The sequence below is a fragment of the Balaenoptera physalus genome, assembly GCF_965194825.1.
Source record: "Balaenoptera physalus genome assembly, chromosome: X".
Taxonomy (NCBI): domain Eukaryota; kingdom Metazoa; phylum Chordata; class Mammalia; order Artiodactyla; family Balaenopteridae; genus Balaenoptera; species Balaenoptera physalus.
In genome coordinates this window covers 131,015,069-131,030,613 of record NC_138903.1, presented here as the reverse complement: position 1 = coordinate 131,030,613, position 15,545 = coordinate 131,015,069, and positions in this window count along the sequence as shown.

The following is a 15,545-nucleotide window of genomic DNA, read 5'->3' as shown; positions in this document are numbered from 1 at the left end:
AATGACACTGATCAGTCAGACCCCACGTCATTCCCTGTTTTCCAAGCTCTAGCCAAAAAACATCTCAAGCTCTTCAAAATATCAGCAAGAGCCGCCTCTCCTGACCATAAGCTCCTGAGGACCACACTCCCCCATGCCCAAATCACATCCAAGCCTTCAGGATGATAGTGGCTCTTACATTTTTTCCCATTGTTTGGGCCCTGGTTGCGTTATGTAAACCTGCTACTGATAGTACCTAAGGATTGTCTCCAGTGCCTCCCAGATCATCATTGCCAACAATCTCATGACAGTCCCTCAAAACTCAATGTCTATAACGAAGTTCATTATCTTCACTTGCAGACTTACCTACTCCCCCAACAGCTTCTTTCTATCTCAGTGGACTGCTGGTGAGTGCTGAGCACGATGTTTCTAGAACCCCAAGCCAGAAACTTTAGGAGCCTAGATTTCATCATTGATAAAAAGCCAAAGACGGCTACCATTTATTGAACGTTTACCTTGTGCTTGAGCCAGTGCTAAGTAGTTTATGTACATTCTGATTACCTGGTCCTATTGGTCTGATCCCCTTAATACCACATGAAACCTGTCACTGCATAGTTCAGCCTTGCACCATCTCTTGTCTGGACACTTGCAGTAAATTCATTCATTCATTTATTCAACCAATTTTTATGGAGGCTCTGCCCTGAGCTAGGTACTGTGCTGATGATTCAGTGGTAAGCAAAACATATCCAGTCCCTCCTCCCATGGAGCTTACATTCTAGGAGAGACAAGGGTTAAGTCAGTTGTCGAATCCATTCTCACACCATAGCCAGCTTGCTCTTTCTAAAACACAGATCTGACCTTTCAGAGCACTGCCATTCAACCCTCAGGATAAGGTCCAAACTTCGTAACGTGGCATCCAAGTCTTCACAAGCCTTTCCCAATTTACCATTCCAAACTCAGTATCCAGCCCCCTCCCTAAGAGAGATGGGGACACACATATATACACTCACATCCCTCCTTTCTGCTCCTAACATCCCATCAAACAGTCAGACTAGACTGAATCCGTGTTCTCCTAACATTTCATGCAGCATCACACCTGTACAGCTTTAGAGTTCCTCTCTGAAAACTAGTCCCTGAGGGCTCTCCACACTCCAAAGGCTGGTGTCCCATGAAACCAGATTGCCCATAATGCAGCTGAATGTTGGAAGAAAGTCTTGGCACACCCTACTTCCTCTGCCTGTAATACCCTTCCCCCCTTCACCTGCCTAACTCCTACCTATGCTTCAGATCCCAGCTTGGATGGCTCTTCCTGGTGAAGGCCTTCAATGCCCCCCTCATTGCCTTCCCCTGCAGCCCCTACTGGATGATGTACCAACGCTTTGTGTGTCCCTCCTGATCACACTGTCCTTGTTTACTGTCTGTCTCCCCCTAAGGGCCAAGGTCTCATCTGCCTTATTCACCGCTCTAACCCCAGTGTGTCACAGGGTTGACACTGAACAAATGAATTGTAGAATGGATAAATTAATGAATGACTACATCTTTGAAAAAAGAAAAAGGTGAAAGAAGTCCAAACTGAATGGATTGATATACCATGTCCACAGCTTGAAAGACAATATTGTTAAGAAGTCAAATCTCACCAAATTGATCTATAGATTCAAAGCAATCACAATAAAAATCCCAGAAAACTTTTTAGTAGATATAGATGACAAAAAAATTCTAAAATTTATGTAGATTGATAAAAGAACAAGAATAGCAAAAAAAAGAAAAAAAGTTTGAGAAAGAGAACAAAGTCAGAGGACTAATATTATCTGATTTCAAGGGCCCAAGGACCATATACCAGATAGACTACACCCTATCTTTTGCCAGAAAACAAACTTCAACACATTTAAAATAATTGAAATATACAGAGTGTATTCTCTGACCAAAATGGAATCAAAATAGATATCTATAATAAAAGATAATGGAGAAATCTATGAACACACAGAAGCTAAGTAACATACTTCTAAATAATCCATGGGTCAAAGAGGACATCTCAGGGAATTTTTAAAAATACAATGAACTGAATGAAAATGAAAATACAACATACCAACATTTGTAGGAGGACACAGCTGAATCAGTGCTGAGAGGGAAATTTATAGCACTAAATGCATACAAAAAAGAAAACAGAAAAGTCTCAAATAAATAACCTAGGTTCCAACCTCAAGAACCTAGAAAAATAAGAGTGAAATAAACCCCCAAGCAAGCAGAAGGAAGGAAATAATAAACATCAGAGAAGATATTGATGAAATTGAAAACAGAAAAAAATAGAAAAATCAATGAAAAAAATTGGTTTTTTGCAAAGATGAATAAAATTGACAGACTTCTAGCAAGACTGACCACCAAAAAAGGACACAAAACGCAAATAACCACTATCAGGAATGAAACAGGAGATATCATAACAGACGCTGCAGATATCAAAAATGACAATAAGGGCATACAGTGAACAACTTTACACACATACATTTGATAATTCAGACAAAATAGACCGGTTCTCTGAAAAACACACACACAAAAACAACAATCCAAACACAATCCATTCAATATGAAATATATAATTTGAATGGTCCTATAACTATTAAATAAATTAAATTTATAATTTTTAATGTCCCAAAAAAGAAATGTCCAGGCCCAGATAGTTTCACTGGAAAATTTTACCAACATTTAAAGAAGAATTAACATGAATTCCACACAATCTCTTCCAGAAAATGGAAGAGGAAGAACACTTTTTGATTATCTTTATGAAGCTAAAGATACCATGATTTAAAAAAAAAAAAAAAGACATTTCAGGAAAAGTACAGACCAATATCCTTCATGAGCAGAAACACAAAACTCCTCAACAACATAATAGCACATTGAATCCAGCAAACATATTAGAAGAATAATACAAAGTGACTAAGTGGGAAGACAGTGAACCTGCAAAAGAGACAGGGAAGGAGAGAAAGAGATAGGAAAAAAAAGACAGAAGAACACCATGTCTTGTAAGCCAAGGGAAAAGCCTCAGGAGAAGAGGTATTAATCAAGTTCATTGACTGTTGCAGAGAAGTCAAGCAAGATGAGAAAGGAAACATTGCTTAGTGACAAGGATGTCGTTGATAACTTTGGTAAGCACAGTATATGAGAAGTGTTGGGGACAGAAGGCAGATGGCAGTAGGAGGGGGGTGAGTGAGAGGTGAGGAAGTATAGACATTGAGTGTAGACAACCCCTTACAGAAGGATGGCTATGAGAGCAGGAGAGAGACAGCTCATGAGCTTGAGAGGTAGCTGAGATGAAGATAGGAGGAGGGATTTTTAATGCAGAAAGATTTGGGGATATATTTATATTTAATTGCTGGGGCAAAAGAGACAGCCCAGAATAAGAAGTTATTTTCATCGATGACAGGGAATAACTGATGAAGAGCCAGTCCCCAAGAAGAAGAAAGAGATGGGATCCATAGGACAAGTAGAGAGGCTGGCCTTAGCCTGGAAAAGGAGCCCTGATTCCCTTATAAGTACAACATGAGTTGAAGTCCTGGAAAATATTGTAACTTTGGGCAAATTATATAACTTCTTTAAACTTCAGCTTCCCCATCTGTAAAGTGCTAATAAATATATCTAACTTCTGTTTCTCCTTCAGCTTGTCAAAATTCTACCCTCAGTCCTGCTGGATTAAGATCCTACCTCACATATGTAGCCCAGACCAAAGAGAGCTCCTCTGACCACCTGAATTCTGCCCTCTGACATCCATTGATGTGATGTGGTCATTAAAGAGCCACCAAGAATGTGACCTTAGGGCTTTCCTGGTGGCACAGTGGTTAAGAATCTGTCTGCCAATACAGGGGACATGGGTTCGAGCCCTGGTCCAGGAAGATCCCACATGCCGCAGAGCAACTAAGCCCGTGCGCCACAACTACTGAGCCTGTGCTCTAGAGCCCATGAGCCACAACTACTGAGCCTGCATGCCATAACTACTGAAGCCCGTGCACCTAGAGCCCATGCTCCGCAACAAGAGAAGCCACCGCAATGAGAAGCCTGCACACCACAACGAAGAGTAGTCCCCGCTCGCCACAACTAGAAAAAGCCTGTGCGCAGCAACAAAGACCCAACACAGCCAAATATAAATAAATAAAATAAATTAAATTTAAAAAAAAAGAATGTGACCTTGGACAAGCTACTTAACCTCTCAAAGCCTTAGTTTCCACATCTGTAAAATGGGGATGATACTGGCTCACCTCACAAGGTTACTGTGAGGATTAAAGGAGTCAAACGTGTAAAGTGCTCAGCATAGCAGCTGAGCTATTGTAAGTGCTTGATAAAGTGCAGTTTTTCATGTCCAAAGAGCTAAGTGATTGTCTAAAGTCACACAGTGGGTTCGAGACAGAGCTGGGACTAGATGCCTGGACTACTGTTTTCCAGTCTAGAGAGGGCTCTTTTCTAGTACATTACACCGTGGAGGTGACATGCACTCAAAATTTCTAAGAACACAACTACTGCGTAGGGCAACATAACTATATATAAGTGAAGGCCCACTTAGTAGATAGAATAAAAAGAGACATTTAGTTTCATTAGCTGGCAGAACCTCCGAGCCAGTCCACTCCCATCTGCTGTTTTCTCTTCTAACATTTCTATGATCTAATAGCTTTGAAGTTTCCCCGCTTAGTCTCTTAAAGTAAAAAAGAAAAGTGTATTTTTATACTTTTAAGTTCTGATTCACCTCACGATTCTCTGTGGCTTCAGGCTAATTTAATTGTTAGAATTAGCCCCTTGAAGAGTTGAGACTAACAATAATCAAGTTAAATTCATACTGTATGATCAGTGCTTAATTAGATATTGTTGAAAAATCTTTTTAAATTACAATATGGGTATCATTACAAAATGATGATTCACTTTTTACATATCTCAGAGGAAATTAAGGCAATGCATAATGCGACATGGAATCAGTTAAAGCCCTGAAAAGATCAGAAAACCAAGGAGGTGCACACAAATATGACCAACTGATTTTGGCAAATGTGCAAAATAAACCCAAGAGAGGACAGATAGCCTTTTGAACAAATGGTGTTGCAGCAATTGGACATCTATAGGCAAAAAATGAACATAGACCAAAATCTCATACCTTATATAAAAATAAACTCAAAATGGATCATAGTATAAAACAGTAAAACTTTCAGAAAAAAATAGGACAAAATCTTTAATATTTAGGACTGGGCAAAGAGTTTATCTTTGATAAAGGAGACAAGAATATACAGTGGAGAAAAGACAGCCTCTTCAATAAGTGGTGCTGGGAAAACTGGACAGCTACATGTAAAAGAATGAAATTAGAACACTCCCTAATACCACACACAAAAATGAACTCAAATTGGATTAAAGACCTAAATGTAAGGCCAGACACTATTAAACTCTTAGAGGAAAACATAGGCAGAACACTGTTTGACATAAATCACAGCAAGATCTTTTTCGATCCACCTCCTAGAGAAATGGAAATAAAAACAAAATAAACAAATGGGACCTAATGAAACTTAAAAGCATCTGCACAGCAAAGGAAACCATAGACAAGACGAAAAGACAACCCTCAGAATGGGAGAAAATATTTGAAAAAACGAAGCAACTGACAAAGGATTAATCTCCAAAATTTACAAGCAGCTCATGCAGCTCAATATCAAAAAAACAAACAACCCAATCCAAAAATGGGCAGAAGACCTAAATAGACATTTCTCCAAAGAAGATATACAGACTGCCAACAAACACATGAAAGAATGCTCAACATCATTAATCATTAGAGAAATGCAAATCAAAACTACAATGAGATATCATCTCACACCGGTCAGAATGGCCATCATCAAAAAATCTACAAACAATAAATGCTGGAGAGGGTGTGGGGAAAAGGGAACCCTCTTGCACTGTTGGTGGGAATGTAAATTGATACAGCCACTATGGAGAACAGTATGGAGGTTCCTTAAAAGACTAAAAATGGAAGTACCATACGACCCAGCAATCCCACTACTGGGCATATACCCTGAGAAAACCATAGTTCAAAAAGAATCATGTACCAAAATGTTCATTGCAGCTCTATTTACAATAGCCAGGACATGGAAGCAACCTAAGTGTCCATCATCAGATGAATGGATAAAGAAGATGTGGCACATATATACAATGGAATATTACTCAGCCATAAAAAGAAACGAAATTGAGTTATTTGTAGTGAGGTGGATGGACCTAGAGTCTGTCATACAGAATGAAGTAAGTCAGAAAGAGAAAAACAAATACCGTATGCTAACACATATATATGGAATCTAAAAAAAAGGTCATGAAGAACCTAGGGGCAAGACGGGAATAAAGACACAGACCTACTGGAGAATGGACTTGAGGATATGGGGAGAGGGAAGGGTAAGCTGGGACAAAGTGAGAGAGTGGTATGGACATATATACACTACCAACTGTAAAATTGATAGCTAGTGGGAAGCAGCCGCATAGCACAGGGAGATCGGCTCGGTGCTTTGTGGCCGCCTGGAGGGGTGGGATAGGGAGGTTGGGAAGGAGGGAGACGCAGGAGGGAGGAGATATGGGGATGTATGTATATGTGTGGCTGATTCACTTTGTTGTAAAGCGGAAGATAGCATACCATTGTAGAGCAATTATACTCCAATAAAGATGTTTAAAAAAATTGGTGAGAAAAAAAAAAGAATAGAGAAAGGCATGGGAATGAAAACCACTAAATTCAAAAGAGCAATTACCTTGGGCAGGAGGCAGGAGAATGAAATCAGGGTGGGGTAGACAAGGGACTTCAATTGCATTTTGTACTGTTTAATTACTTAAGCTGAATGGTGGGCATATAAGCACCGGTTGTATTACTCTGTTTTTTTTTTTTTTTTTTTTTTTGCTTATTTGTATGTCTGATACATTTTACACTAAAAAATTAATCCAAAGGACTGGTAAATCATCAGGTGGAATAGAAAAGAGAAGAGCTGTACAGAAGCTCTGAGTTTAGGAGCAAGTGAGTGGGAACAGCACACCATCCTCGCTCTCAACCCAAGTGGGGCAACTGCCAATGTGCTTGACCACCAGTATGTATAGAAAATGACTACACCAGATGAATGCTGAGCTCTCGGGGCTGGCGTTTCATTAGTGACTTGAACAGGAGTAAGCTCAGATGACAGCCCAGATCCTTTGATCACACTCTAGAGACAAACTCCTCCTTGTTGGTATTCTCTTGGGGTAGAACTGAGACTAAAACACAGAGCCCTGGGAATAAGGTCAATCTATGTGAATACCATCATCATTAACCACAAACATTTCTGTAGTACAGCCAAAGTCTGGGATAGGAGTAAGAAAAAGAAAAGTGACATCTCTTATCCTTTGAATAAGAACCAGCCCCTGCTAGAGCAGTGAGTCATCAGACCTTTGCCATGACCGTTCTTGGGTGTAACCACACTGCTGACTTCCATTGTCTAGCTGATGTGACTTACCATCTCACGAAGGTACTGGGTGCCCAGGGGACTTCAGAAGAGAGTAAAGAAAGGAAGGTGGGAGGCACTAAAGACAAACCCATCTACTTCCTAATTTAGGCTCAGGCTCAGTCCTGGCTCCCACCCTTTCCCCCAGATAGCATGGGAAATGCCTCCCAAGGAAGAAGGGTGTACTTTGGCCCCTTCTCCAACCTCCCCTCATGGAGTTTCAGGGTCTGGGGGTGGAGAGGTACAGTGTGCCAATACCATCCATCCTGCTTCCATGCCACATAGCAGAGCTTCTCCCCTTCCCCTTGCTACAGACCTCCCCTCGAGAAAGGGAAACCCATTCCTGATCTGCTGCCAGCACAGGCTTCATGGGGACGCTCACTTACAGAAACCTGAGGAGACCCATGCATGAATGGGGCCATGATGGGAATCCTCCACAGCAAATTTGAATCCCAGATGGGTATCTCCTTGTTCACAGAACAACACTAAATTACTGGAGAGACAGTGAGGATGGAGAGGATAGAAGAGGTTTAGAAGACTGAGTTAACAAGGTTTGGCTACTGATATGGGGGTGAAAAGGGAAAGTCATTGAGGCTGGCAGTTGAAGAGGGAGTTGCAGAGCTTGGCAAATCAGTAGTTGCCATCCCCTGAGATGCTGGGTATTGAAGGGGAAACAAATTTGGGTGGGACGAGATGGTGGTGATTTTCATTTTTCACTGGCTGTACAGGATGAGTTTAAGGAGTTTAGGGTGTAAGTGACTGGAGATGTCCAAGGTGCAGGTGGTTCTCCAGGTCTGGAATTCAGAGGAGAGGTCTGGGTTAGAGGCATGTGCTGCTTCCCTGTAAGTTCTTTGCAGGGAAAAGGTAGAAACCTTTGTGGAAAAATGCCAGGATCCCCGTAGAAAATCAACACATTTGATTTAATTTCCAGTACGACATTATTGCTACCACAACTGCTGCACATTTTGCACCAATTCAGGCAGTGAAACTTACTGGAGAGAAATTAAACCAGAAGGGATTTGTGAGGAAGACACTGTACTTTGATGAAATGAAGTTTGTTCTCTAAACCACTTTGAACAGCACTTCATCTCATTTTTCAAAACCTATCTTTTTAGACAAAAACCTATTTTGGCTGAGTCTTTAGACACTGGATTGGAAAAGGCCCCTTAACTGATGGGGCTGGACAGAATAATCAGACAGCAATTTGCTCAGTCCTGGTTGAAAAATCGTGATGAGCTGAGTGGAGGTGCTTTGACCAACTATGCACAGAGCATAATTTTATGTCTAAGCTGCAGATGACAGGACAGTACATATTTCCCATAATAGGCACTCTAACTGCACTAAATAATGAACTGAGAGGAGGTGAGAGGCTGTTAATGGACTTACTAAATAAAACCTTAGCAATATCCCAGTGATACTGATTAGGGAGCATTTGAGAGTCCGTATGACTAAGTCTTTAGCATTCTAAATTCCTTAGAATAACCCCTCCATCTCAGCATGGAATTTTACTTCCTTTTGGAAGTGACAAGACTATATTAAGAGGGGGGTTGTGTAGATCAGAAAAGTGACCCTCTCCCAGGTAGGCTCTGGTGATGAGTCATTGAGCTGAGAACACTTGATGCGGGCCCTGTTCCAAATAAGGTGCTTAAAGCCCTTTGATCAAGAAATCCTTCATCATCAGCCTTCTCTCGCTCTCCTTCCACTTCTAGAACCTGCCCACTAGGAGGAGACAGGAATGATCAGTGAGATGAAGGCCTCTTCTGCAGAGCGACTCACTCTCCCTGGAGCCCAATAACACAACATGCCTCTAATGCCTGCTGGTGGGGGCACCCTGAGAGGTGAGGTGAGAGGAATTCTCAGGGGGACTACAGTGACTATGAACAGCCATATGTCACATTGTCAGCATCCAATGAAGGGAATGTGGGGAAAACATGCTTTACCTGCTGTATTAATTTTCTAGGGCTATTGTTAAAAAAAATTACCACAAACTAGAAGGTTTAAACATTGGAAAATTTTTGTCTCGGTTCTGCAGGCTGGAAGTCTGAGATCAAGGTATGGGCACAGTTGGTTCCTTCTGAGGGCTATGAGGGCAGGATCTGTTCCAGGCCTTGCTCCTGGGCTTGTCAATGGCCGTCTGCTCCCTGTGTCTCCTTGTGTGCTTGTCTGTGTCTCTGTCCAATTTTCCCCTTTTATTAGATTAGGGCGCACACTAATGAATTCATTTTAACTTCATTATGTCTATAAAAATACTATCTCCAAATAAGGTCACTTTCTGAGGTACTAGGGGTTTGGATTTCAACATATCATTTTGGGGGGTTGGGGGGAGACACAATTCAACCCATAAAACCTGTCAAGCCTGTAATCTGGTCCCTGAGGGAAAGGACTGTTCCCACATTGCGGGGTCTATTGCTGGTAAGAGACTTTGAGGCTTGGACCCACGGACAGGGCTACAGGGTATCCCTAGAAACCATACCAAATTCATAAGTTAGTGGCTCAGTTGAGGCCACAACTCAGTTTTTAGAAAGCGCCAGAAGCCTTGGGCAGACGCCCTGGGAAGACAGCAAAAGGAGTGTCCTTTCCCAAGGACTAACCCACAGGGTGGAAGGCTGCCTAAAGTCTTGCTGTGATGGCAGGTGAGTGGCACTCCCGGCCACTTCTCTCAGTGGTTTTCTGCCTCTCCCATGGCCTCTTCCCAGCCCTCATCCCTTCCCGGTGTCCATGAGGCCTGACAGTGAGCTCAACTGAAATGGGTTCTTTCACCGACCCAAGTACATTTTAAATCCATTTCCAGACTATAAGAGAGAAGACAGAAGGAGGAAATAAAGAGAGGTGACTCAGCTCATTACAAAATGGGATTGAAAATTACAGTAACTTGGACATATGCTAAGCTTTCTCTTTTAATAATAAAATGAAGGATCAAATTGATTGTTAAACCTTCATGCAGTTTTCTCTTTCTGAGGTCTACAGACCATCTGTTACCCTTGTGTTTTCTTTTTTCTTTTTTAAAAAAATTGTGGTAACGTACAAGTAACATAAAATTTACCATCGTTAAGTGTGAAGTTCAGTGGCATCAAGTGCATTCACATTGTTGGGTGGCCATCAGCACCATCCATCTCCATAAATTTTTTCATCCTTCCAAACTGAAAATCCATACCAGTTGAACAACTCCCCATTTCCCTTCCCTACATCCCCTGGCACCCACCATCCTACTTTCTGTGTCTGTGAATTTACTACTCCAGGTCCCTCATGTAAGAGGAATCATCCAGTACTTGCCCTTTTTGACTGGCTTATTTCACTGAGCATAGCATCCTCAAGGTTCATCTATGTTTTAGCTGGTGTCAGAATCTCCTTCCTTTTACTTCTTTTAGGAGAGGTCTATCTTTGGAAACTTAGCCACTGGATCGTTTTCAGTTGAGAGAGGCCACTAGGACCAAGTGTAACTGCAACTAGTGATTATGGATGGATAACCAACAAGGTCCTACTATATAGCACAGGGAACTATATTCAATATCTTGTGATAAACCACAATGGAAAAGAATATGAAAAAGAATATATATATATATGTATAACTGAGTCACTTTGCTGTACAGCAGAAATTAAACACAACACTGTAAATGAACTATACTTCAAAAGTTTAAAAAAAAAAGGAAGTGATTATGTTTGGAGGTGAATCCTGAGCTCAGTGAGCAAGATTTGGAGAAACAGATAAAGGAGAACAGAGAAATGCTGAGCTCAGTGCATAAGCTCAAACCTGCAGGGCAGGGCCTTTTGCCAGTAGCTTTATCTATTCAATCCAACTCAACACATATTTATTGAGTACTGACACACAAAGCATTATGGGCCACACAGAGAGAACTTCAGTGGCTTAGAGCAGGCCAGTGCAAAGAGCTCACCTACAGAAGGCAGGAAAGTGAGGGGAGGGCACCAAACACATCCGTCCACTTGGCCTTTGCTCCTTGTGTACAAGCGGCCCCTCTCCCCAGTCCCTGGCACTATACCTCAGGAACCAGTGCTATCTTTGGCCACCGCAAAGCCAAGCGTAGGGAATTCACTGCTTGAAGTCTTATTCGTTCACCCCCTGCCTCATTCCAAAAAGGACTTAAGGGGGCTAGTGCAGTGAGCTTTTAAGTTCTCTATACCAGAACTTCCCAACCAGTGGGCTACAAACTAGTCACAGGCTCACATGGTTGACCCCCTCAGTCTTTCTGTTGGCTGACAGAGGCTGGGGCAGGGGCTCCACCTGTGGGAAGGACGTCTCGAACTGTGAATAGCTTCATTTGTCTAATTCCAGTGTGCCATACAATAGTATCATTTTCTAAGTGGGACTTTATGTGCAAAGTCATTGGGAAGCCACGGACTACGTGTTGTCCTTGCTTCCTCTAACCATGTCAACCTCATCTGTTCCCACCTCCTCTGGGCATTTCTCCTCTGTCATTTCCAGCCCAGCACTCAGGCCACATGAGTGCTGGATTTCCCCCTTCTCAGGGTTCAGGTGAAAAGATACCTGTGAATTGCCTTATTCTGAATGTTGGTACTATCCCATGTACAGAGGTGAACAGAAGAAGGGAAATAAGCGACACTTAGTGCATGCTAAGTGCACAGACTTTACATACAGACTCTTACATCATGCTCACCACAGCGGCCACCATTATTAACCCCAACTGACAGGTGAGAAAACCAAGGCTCAGAAAAGTTAGACTAAATTACCCAGGTTTATGGCTATGACATGGCAGCAGCAGGATTTGAACTCAGGGAGCTCTTGCTCCAAAGCCCACGCTCTCTTCAACTCACACTTGACTGCAGATCTAGTCATGTCTTCCGGTTCATCTCCTCCTGCCAGACTGAGCGTCACTCCCACGTTGTCTAATAGCACCAGGGCACATAGCAGGCACTTCCAGAGTGCTTCTTGACTGACCTCCTTCCTTGGGTCTGAAGGGTGCCGTATTGTTTGCTGCATGACACCATCAAGATTCAACAGTAGCCCAGGTTCATCACTAACATCAGTGGATCAATGTGACCCAGTTCAGTCAAGTCTGTACTTTTCTCATTGGCTTTGATGTCTTCCAAGTGCAAACAAAGAGTTTCAAAGACTAACAACTGAAAAACTAACCTATTTGAAAAGTTGAAAGTTAGTACACCATAATTAGATGTGTACAAGCAATTTTAGCCCATTTAGTCTTGTGGATCGATAATCACTTTCAAGTTACTATAATGACTTTATTTTTCTATTCCATTTTTTGCATACTTTTAAATGGTTTCTACTTTGCTGAAAATCTGTTGATCCATTAGGAGCTTTTAAACTTCCCATGACAGCGCAGCACATGAGTGCAGCCCTATGTTCTACCGGCACTGGAAATAATACATTGATTTCAAAATACCACCTTGGCAGAAATCGACTGACAAGGCTTAAATCAAAACCTCTCATGAAGCATATTGTAGATGATTAGAGCACTTACCCTCCAAAATAAATACTTCAACTCCGTGTGAAATTAGAAAACAGTGAACCCGTTTTGGAGATCATTGATATTTGAAAAATCCTTCTCTGAGTACTTCACTAATTCCCCTGAAAAAACTATTGCCGGGAGCCTTCATCATAATAGTCTTATTGACACTGCTCAAGAGGAGGCAGGATGGGGCTGTGGGTAGGACTCCCTGGGTAACACAGCATAAGGTTACTTCTCTTAGCCCACCTCCCAATCTACAAAATGAGAGGGCAGTGGACGTCAATCCCAGATTCTATTAGACTCCAAAAATTGCTATTTTAAAATTATTATTAGGCTCAAGAATATTGTAATCAAGACAAGTGGTCCTCTAATTTTTGTGTTCATCGCCTACATTTGATTATTACAGTTTTTTGTGGCACATCCTAGGGGATTAAAAGGCTCAGCACAATACCAAACAAGCAAGCAGAAATTACAACACACCAAACCTCAGTGTAGGAATGCCTCTGTCTGTCTATAAAAGAATACCCAGTCATCACTCTACACAGTGGGTGGCCCTTCATCCCTGAGTCACGGCGAGGAGAACTGTTGGGTACCTTGCCCAGAGTCCATACACTTAGAAAGCAAAGTTCTTGCAAACAGAAAAGACTCTGTTTTCCTTTGGGTCATGTCTGCTCTTACGCTACACATGCTTGACCTTTCCTTTGAAGCAAAATTGTATCCCCTCTCCCTATGCTGCTCATTGAGTGCAAGGGGGAGAGAGTAGAAGAGGGAATCAGAGAGGTAGCAGGAGGGGGAGGTAGGGTGACTGAGAGGAAGATTATATAGGACCTTTGGGTTTACTCTAAGTGAGAGTTTTGAGCAGAAGAGGGACATGATTTATTTTTTTTAATTTTATTGGAGCATAGTTGATTTACAATGTTGTGTTAGTTTTAGATGTACAGCAAAGTGATTCAGTTATACATATACATATATGTATTCTTTTCCAGATTCTTTTCCCATATAGGTTATTACAGAATATTGAGTTCCCTGTGCTATACAGTAGGTCCTTGCTGTTTACTTATTTTATATATAGCACTGTGTGCATGTTAATCCCAAACTCCTAATTTATCCCACCCCCGCTGTTTCCACTTTGATGACCATAAATTTATTTTCTATGTCTGTCAGTCTGTTTCTGTTTCACAGATAAGTTCATTTGTGTCATTTTTTAGATTCCACAAATAAGTTATATCATGTGATATTTGTCTTTCTCTGTTTGACTTACTTCACTCAGTATGATAATCTCTAGGTCCATGATGCTGCAAATGGCAATATTTCATTCTTTTTTATGGCTGAGTAGTATTCCATTGTAGATATACCACATCTTCTTTATCCATTCCTCTGTTGATGGACATTTATGTTGCTTCCATGAGGGACATGATTCAGATTTTACTTTTAGAACGTCAGTCTGGCAATGGGGCAGAGAACAGATCAAATGGGATGAGGGTACGGGCAGGAAGAGCAGACAGGAGGCTACTGTAGTGATGCCGGCAAGAGATGCTGCTACTGAGTGGGACTGGGGTGGAAGCAGCGGCGAGAGTGAGAAGTGGCTATGCTTAGAAGGAAAAAGGGACAGAATTTGTTGATGGATGAGGCACAGGGTAGGAGAAAGTGATAACAAGTTAAACTCCAAGGTTTTGGCCTGGGCAACTGCTCTTTACTGAGATGTGGAAGTTGGCAAGAGGAGTGAGTTGAGGGAAGAAGACTAGGGGTTTGATTTGAGGTATCTATTGCACACCCCAGTGGCTATGCAAAGTTCACAGTCCGGTGTACAAGTCTGGGGGTCAAGGGAGAGGCCTGGACTGGAAAGGTCAATTTGGGAGGAGCACTTGTATGGTTTTTAAAGCCATGATCTTGAATAAGATCAGAAAGGCAATGAGTGTTGGGGAGGGAAGTGAGGATGCCTGTGGAATGAGTCTTATGGCCCTGACCTTGAGATTAGATGAGGAGGAGCTGTCAAAAGTGAGGGAGAAGTAGCAGTCAGTGTAGTAAGATGAAACAGGCTTAGACTACTGAGCCCTTGAAGCGGAGGAAGAAAGTACAGCCTGATTATTTCAAAGATCTGCCCGATATATGCTGCCATAACAGAAGACATGACGCCACTGTAGGGAAAAGTCTTTCACAGTGAACGAACTTTGGTGGCACTACTAGTGACCCATGCGTCCTAAGAAGATCAGCTGTCCTGCCCAACCACAACCCTGCCTGCCATGGTCCCAGCTAGAGCGGCTGCCGCCCCGGCTCTTTCTCACCTCTGAGTGCCCACGGAAGCACCGAGAAGGTGGGCAGGGATTTTAGAGTCAGCCATACCTTGACCCAAACCTCAGCTCAGCCACATACTGGCTGTGTGACCTTGGACAAGCTGCTTGACTTCTTCTCTGACCTTGAATTTCTTCATTTTTAAAATAGGGTATACCTCCCAAGGTCTTCAGAGAGTATCTATGCACATATCGCCGGGCACAGAGTGAAACCTCAGGGTGTCTTATCTTATTAGCTGCTCTCTCACGAGAAAGAATAAAATTTAGTCTATTATCTGAGAAATAAGTCAGGCCACCTTGATATTACCGAAACTCAGAGAAAAATAAACGTAAGCTACCTCCTTGGATTCTAAGATACATGGAAA